The 7,708-nt window shown below is 43.0% G+C and overlaps 1 long non-coding RNA gene and 1 pseudogene across 1 annotated transcript; one reads left to right on the top strand and one right to left on the bottom strand.

Moving 5' to 3' along the window:
• The first annotated feature begins 638 nt into the window (after positions 1-638).
• Positions 639-2,645, top strand: LOC136452782 (uncharacterized). Its single transcript, XR_010758899.1, has 2 exons — positions 639-976; positions 2,149-2,645. It is a non-coding gene; the product is annotated as an uncharacterized lncRNA (long non-coding RNA).
• A 1,668-nt stretch (positions 2,646-4,313) lies between these two features.
• Positions 4,314-7,387, bottom strand: LOC136452781 (KRR1 small subunit processome component-like; annotated as a pseudogene).
• Between the last annotated feature and the right edge of the window lie 321 nt (positions 7,388-7,708).

Genomic DNA, 7,708 nt, shown 5'->3' with positions numbered 1-7,708 from the left:
ATTTTGGGTAACTGTAGCACTTTTGTTTTTATTCAGTAATTAGTGTTCATGGATTAATTAGGCTCAAAACGTTCGTCTCGCAATTTCTAATCAAATTGTGTAATTAATTTTTTTTTTGTCTACATTTAATGCTTCATGCACGTATCGTAAGATTTGATGTGATGGATACTGTAGCACTTTTTGGCAAAAGTTTTTAGAACTGAACAAGGGCTTAGAGCATCTCCAAGAGTTTGTCAAATTTTACTTGGCAAATCTTGTGATTTGCCAACTCCCAAAATTATATGCCAAGTAAAAAAACAATCCATCTCCAAGAGTTTGGCATTTTTGACTTGGTAAAATAAAAAAACCCGTTAACAAAACGAGGAGACCCGCTAAGTGAACGAAGAGCCCCGCTAAGCGAACGAAGAGCCCCGCTAAGAAACGAAGAGCCCCGGATGCCAAGCCGTATACGCGCGCGCATATTTGCGCGCGCGGAGGGAAGATTTGCCAAGTTGCTATTAATGCCAAGTTGTTTTGGCAAACTGTTGGAGGCTATTTTTTCTTGTTTTGCCAAAATTATATGGATGCCAAGTTGAGATAGCAAACTCTTGGAGATGCTCTTACGTGACATGTGGAAGCGCAGCGATCTTAAAGCACACGCCGTTAGTCTATACATGTCGTCCATCGGAAGCCACCGAGATGGGCCAGGCCACCTAGGGGTCGCCGTGCCGGAGGCCGTGGCAGAGCTCGGGCGGCGGTGGGATTGCCGTGCTGGAGGCCTAAAGGACACCGGGCGTCGATCCCCGTCTCCCAACTCTCGCTCGAGAAAAAACACGCCGCGCTGCCTGACATCGCTTGTTCTGTAGCGCCGCCGCCGCCATCGTCGCCCCTCCGACCAGACCGCGCCGACGCCGCCATCATCGCCCCCTCCGACCAGACTGCGCCGGCTCGATCTCCAGCACCGCCGTGTGGCCGCCTCGCCTCGTCCCGAGATCCGGTGAGCCCATCCTCTCTCCTCCTTCCTCCCCAAAGCGAGCTCCTGACTTTTACTCATTGGATGTGCCTGTAGTAGCATACTGAGAATATCATGTTTTGTCTGATGGTTAAAGAACCCCTCCTTTATTTGCTATGCTGAATTTATTTAACCTGCAGTGCCTTAATCAGCGATGCTGTGCACGCATGAGGTTTATTTAGCGTCTGTCAGGAGCAATTTCCTGCTTTAATTACTCGATCAATAGACGTTGCTGCTTGTTCCAAGTTAGTTCAGCTGCTCTCAACTCTGATGTTCCCATGTTTGAGTCAGTCAGTTAGCTCGGAATTTTCACACTGTGAAGGTCTAGTATACAAGATGCTGCTTATTAGAGTTCCGTGCTTTCTCTGAAACTTCCGTTTTCAGTTCCTGCCTCAGACTGAATTTTCGTGTACTTGGTAATCTATCTGGGTGCATCAAATTTCACTACTAAAGATCAGGATTGATTTAATCCTTGAGTTGTTTTTGTCTTGTATCAGTTCTGCTTGCAGGTAGTCTGTGTCATTTTCAGATCAAGAACATGCAGTCAGAAAGATTTCGGTTTCCACTTCTCTGAACCTTTCTTTTCTTTGTTAGTTTAATTTAATTTGATTTCAGTTTCCATCACAATGATGTGGTGATGGATGTATCAGCTTGTTCTGATTAGGCTTAGCATTTTGAATTTTATATATGTATCATATCTTCCCTGGTGGATATCTCAATTAGACTTTGACCAGTCTGTGCTTAACTTAATAACTTCCCTGGGACATGCCTTCCAAATAGCAGCAGGGAAACTTCCCCACACGTGAAATCTTCCCACGTGATGGAGGGGAATTGCATTGTCCACAAAAATCCCTCCCCTCTGTGTAGTTCCCAGGGCTAATCTCCCTATGGCTGTCAAAGTAGCCCGTATAGTTGTTTTTATATTACAAAAAGTGCTTATTCCATCAGTCATTTGGTTTAAACAGCTTGTTTCTATCCGAGATCACATTCATTTCCTTGTCCAAATCAGATACACCATTGTGTTAAACTCTCGGACAATATTATTCCTCCAATTTCAATAGAAGATTTAGTTGAACCAACAGTTCAACTGTGTTAGTTAGCATTTGTCCAATTTTCATCACCTTTTGCTAACCTGAACTTGGAAACACTTGTTGCAGGGGACAGGTATTTGAAACCATTCATCAATCCAAAACTAGAAGTTACAGTCGTTCCCAGGGTGAAAGATGACGACTGCTTCATTCTTGCAAGTGATGGACTGTGGGATGTAGTGTCGAATGAAGAACTGTCTCATTGTTGCAAGTGATGGACTGTGGGATGTAGTGTCGAATGAAGCGTCGACAAATCCAACTGTCACAAGAACAATAGTGTCACATCATCATTTGTGTGATGAGGGCGATGAATCCACTGACCCTTCTGCACAAACCGTTGCTGAGGACAATATCACTGTCATTATTGTTGACTTGAAACTTCGAAAAAGGCTGAAGAGCAACTCGCAACATCGGGCTGGATCCATCACAGTAGAGCTGACTATGATATGTGCAAAGACTTGTACACTAGTTGGTCATCCGCATGAAACTTGACCCACATTTTTTTCGTTGGGCCTCAAGAATTGTACATGTATATGCTATTTCATTAAATAGAAATGTGTTCCTCACTCACCTCAATTTCTTCAGTTTTCTCGGCGTCAGAGTTGACTCTGCATTGCCAACCTCAACACTGCGATACATTAGGACAAATCTACCAGCGACAGGTTCTTCCATTGACCTTGGCTCTTGAGCATGGAAGACGTAGTGAAGCAAGAACTTGAACCCAAACATGTTCTTGGTGTCGCGGCAGCATCTACTTGGCTCCGATCTGTCGCAGCTACGTGTAACATGTGGCCGACGCTTGGCTCCATCGCCATGTATGGATGGCTTCCTACGCAAGGAGCGCTGCACAGACTCAAAGTCTGGAGGAGCGACACAGCTGCTGGTGGCTTCCAATAGAAGGAGCTGCTGGTGGCTTCCAATAGAAGGACAAAGCCTTAACGGTGTGTGTGTGTGCCGTTAGAATTGAATAGAAATAGATGAAAAGTAGTAAAGAGGATGTATGTGCTTTGAGATTGATGAGATGTACGTGTCCTTTAGAGAGCAAGGTCTTACAGGATGAAGGACGGACCGGGCAAGAAGGCCACCCCCTATTAAATCGGCTTATGCTGATCTGTACGGATAGTTTGTTGTGAGAGAGAAACACTGTTCCACGACTTATTTGTACGGATTAAAGCCGGCTGAATAGCACAAGCAAACAGGCTCAAGATCGATACCGCACAAAGAGAAGCTCAAGGGGAAGAGGGAGGGCTGGTGAGAAATGCAAATCAAAACCCTACCACCCAGCACCATCTTCTATGGAGCTGGTCAAGTAGAGCAGTAAGGTCACCTATGGAGGAGATTGGTGACCACATTAGGCCTAGGGCAACAATCCTAGCCTAGCCCCACCCAGCTAAACACAACCTTTTTGCATGCACACAAAAAAACTAGTGTAGCCAAACAAACAAGCCCATGTTACATAGGGCCCTGTTCGGCAGGATTTATTGCTGCTGCGGCTGATTTGTTGTGAGAGAAAAATATTGTTCCCATAGCTGAAAAGTAGAGCTGGTTCTAGCTGATAAACTCAAGCGAACAGGGCCTTGGATTAAAGGACAATTTCACCGAAACCAATTAACCGAACCAAAACAAACCAATTTAACCCAAAAGGTTAGTTAACTGAAATTTTCTTGATATATTCAATAAACACTTTGGCGTTATTCAATGATCTATGGTTTATTAGGTTTTCAAATGACGTTAACCGATTTAACCAAATTTCTTTGTGACATTATATTAACACTAATACAATTATGTCCATTTGTATATTAAGTGTATCCCTATGAGACTTCATTTGTTAGAAGCATTCTTTGTTGCCTTTTTTTTCTTTTATTGCTTGATGCATTTCTTGTTGGATGTTTTTTTTAAGAAAATGTGTTTTTGCATTATATCCTACAGAAGTATAATACGTATTGCATTTAGCCTATTTAACCTAATCTGTTTTGGCTGGTTGACTTTTTTAACAGTAAATTCGGTTAAAATTTTGCCTAACCCAAAACTATGCACGACCGATTTCACCAAATGCGGGGGGGCCTACATGATACAACAGACCTAGACCAGCCAGGCTTGTTGCCTTGGCCAGGCTCTAGCAACCAACACAACCTATAGGATGAAAATATATATTTTTGGAGAATGGTGGACTTGAGGGCTCTTTCTGTTCCTTGTGAAAGTTACCCATGAAAAGCCTATTGCAATAGTGAAAGTTACCCATGAAAAGCCTATTGCATATGAACTATTGCAACAACAGACCAGCAGAAGGTTCGAATTTTGTTTCATCATCTTCAATTGCAGCTCTAGCACTCTAATACGATCACAGCATGAATGACATAATTATAGGGATGGCTCAAGTAATCCTTTCTCAATTGCCATTGTCATTATGCACTAGGATTATGGCTACTTGGACTTAGTTGATTTCTTTTTCTTTTTTTGCCGCAATTCATCATTACTTGCGAGATATGATTCAGCTATGACACTCTCCTGGGCCTCGTTCTTTCTAAACTCCTTTGCCTTTTTCTGCAAATAGATAATAAATTTAGGATGATAAGTGGCCGTGTTAATTGAAAATTCCCAATACTCCTGAACAAGTTATCAATAAAGCCATTGGTATAATAAAGCACAAAACAACAGCAAGTTACCTTTAATGACTTTGCTATATCAGCTATCTCACTGTTGTCACTGGCATTCTTGTCAGATTCAGATGGACCTGCAGTGTTCTCCTGCAACAAATAACAAAGAATGTTTTAATCATGATGAATGCAAGAGAAGGAAAATTCGCAACAATACTTAAAAAGGGAAGATATTCTAACCTTTGGAGGAACAAATGCAGCCTCTCTCTTTCTTTTGTTTTCTTCAGCTCTCCCAGATTGCTTCTCCAGCTTCTCTTGCCATTTCTTTGCTGATTTCTTTTTGTCACTCATGAAATACTCACCATTCTCAAGTTCAAGATCAATCTACAAAATACAGAATGATAAATCAATCCAGAGCACAATATGCAAAAGGAGAATATCAAACAATATAAGCACCTTCAAACTACTACAACCCATGCAAACAAAGACAATTAAGTGGCTCACTCCAAATTCAAGTAGCATACTAGAAAGAGCACTGATCTTATACAAAGAAAAAAATGTGAATGAATTATTCGTGTGCATGGACAGCTAACATAAGCTTAAGTTACAGGGCAGGATTGGTAACCACTAATCATCACTAACTGGCTTAAGTAACAATAAGATGCAGATGAAAGATAATTTAAACCTTACCTTGCTAGGCTGTTGAGGCGGTGGAAAGGGTGTGTACGGTTTCTTCTCCTTAGTTTGTGGCTTCTTCTGCTTGACATTCTTCCTGAAAAATAAAAAAGGGGTGATAATCAGATGAACACAATATACTTGATGCTGAAGCTCTAAAAGAAATATGATGCATGTCCTTACTTCTTGAACTTTGGGAGAAATCTATCCCAGTTTTCAGTGGCTAGAGCAGGATTTTTTGCTAGCTCACGTTTGATTAGTAGTTCCTATATAGTTAAACAATAACAATAAGCACCCAATAATCCATTTCTTGTTAACATCCCTTCAAAATAACATCAAGGAAGGGTGAAACCAATCACCTTGATGTGGTACACTGGATGCTTTACATTCTTTATGCAATCCTCTACAATCCTTCTCACTTGTTTCAGTCCCCTCCCCCTATAGTTGCCCATGGCTACAACAGTATTTCCCTTTCATTGGGAAAGACAACAGCAATAATAAATGGTGTCAAAGGGAGGAAATCTAAAATGTACATATAAAGGTAAGAAATTATGAAAACCTGCACTAAGATGTAGCAGACAGTCAAAATCTCAATAGCCTGTAGAACATGAAAAAATGTGTAAGCAACAAAGGGATCTATGATTATTCTGAGTTTACGGCACTAAAGGAGGCACCCATAGGAATAAGAACAGTTTTTACCTTGAGTGTAGACAAGTTAGGACCTAAAAGCCGTTCCCTCCTTTTAACAAATCGTTCCTGCAGATAGCATTATAAATAGACAGGAGGATGAGTAAAGTTCAAACAGTGAGGAAGGGCAATAAATCTCTAATTACAAAGCATATTTTCATATGGTCAGATAGCATTATAAAAGATTTTCAAGTCCATTATTTTACCTATCGAATTATACAAATTACAAGAATGGTCTTTGCACAAAGGAACATATAATAGCACAGAGAGAAGCACCTCATGATGTTGAGTAAATTAAGTCTAATCTTCAAAAGAGATCTGAAATCAAACTTGCAATGAAAAGGTGTCCTACCTTATTTCTCACAAGACCACCAATCTTAATAATATCACAGTTCATCTCATCATCAAGAATTTTGATTGCCTGCAAAAATAAGTAGTAGTGAGACCTTGAAAAAACAGCAGATTAATCTCAATTCCACTCAGATCACAAAGCTGCCACCTCGAAGTGCAAAAACAAGATCCGCATAGTACCTTGATACCTGAATACACAAGGGATCATACGTCATACCTGAGGCGCAGGGACGCTCCTGGACAATAGCTTAATCAGTTCCATGGCCTTGATAATAATGAAGGGGTCCCTTGTCTTCCTGGTGGTCGAAACAGTCATGGATCCCTCCACCTACACACACAGCAAGGGAGGCTTCAGATCATTTGGTTACCACATAATAATGTCGCCACCCAATAGCAATTTAAAAAAAGGCTGATAACTCATCACATGTACCAAATTGAGCTCGCACGAGATCCCGTGCTCCTTCAATGCGCCCTTCACGAGCGGCCACGCCTCCTGCAGGTACTTCTCTGCACCCAAACCAACAAGTAACACCTCACGAATTCGCCTCCAATAAACTCAAATCGCATGCGTTCCATCGAGAAAATCGCGGTAGGCAGGACGGGGCTGAGGAACAAATGCTTGCCTCGGTACTGGGGAAAGAGGGTGGAGAAGGAGCTGACTTCGAGCATGCCGCCCTCGTTCCAGGCAGGGTCGAACTTCTCGATCTTCCAGCGGTCGATGTTGGGGTCCTCGTCCCACGGCTTGGGCTTGTCGTGCTTCCCCTTCCGCCGCCAGTTCCTTCCCTCTGCCGCCTCGGCATCCTCCGCCCGCCGCGGCGTTCGCTTCGTCCTCCGACGCCATGGCTGAGAAGAAGAGGGGCTAGTGCCTGCTGGACCTTCGAGGAACTGGAGCAGGAAGATGAGGCGATGAGGTTAGGGTCGCCGTGCGGATTAGGGTTGATGATTCCTCCCTCCTTAGGCTGCCGCCGGCAGGGAGAAGAGAGAATGGGGATGGGCGGGGGGCGAATGGGGGTTTTTGGGTGCGCATTATTATGGGCTTGGTGGGCTTTGGCGGCGTTTTTACGATGAGGCCACCACTGCGAAATCCAATGGTGCATGAATAAGTGACGGGCCGGGCAGCCCCCATTGGCCCAGCCTATGGACAAGGATCTGTCGCTGTACATCTGAAGTTCCTCGAAGTACGAGATGCACAAAGAGGATATTTGGACAGGTGACGCTCTTTATCTCCTTACAACTAAAAAAACAAAAGTAAAATAATTTTTTGGTGCAATTTTTTTTATCGCTCCTCCCTTCCGGCCATGCGACACCCCGCGCGATAG

This window comes from Miscanthus floridulus, chromosome 5, assembly GCF_019320115.1.
Source record: "Miscanthus floridulus cultivar M001 chromosome 5, ASM1932011v1, whole genome shotgun sequence".
Lineage (NCBI taxonomy): Eukaryota > Viridiplantae > Streptophyta > Magnoliopsida > Poales > Poaceae > Miscanthus > Miscanthus floridulus.
Note: the sequence above shows the minus strand (reverse complement) of the source record. Positions and strands in the feature narration are given on the sequence as shown.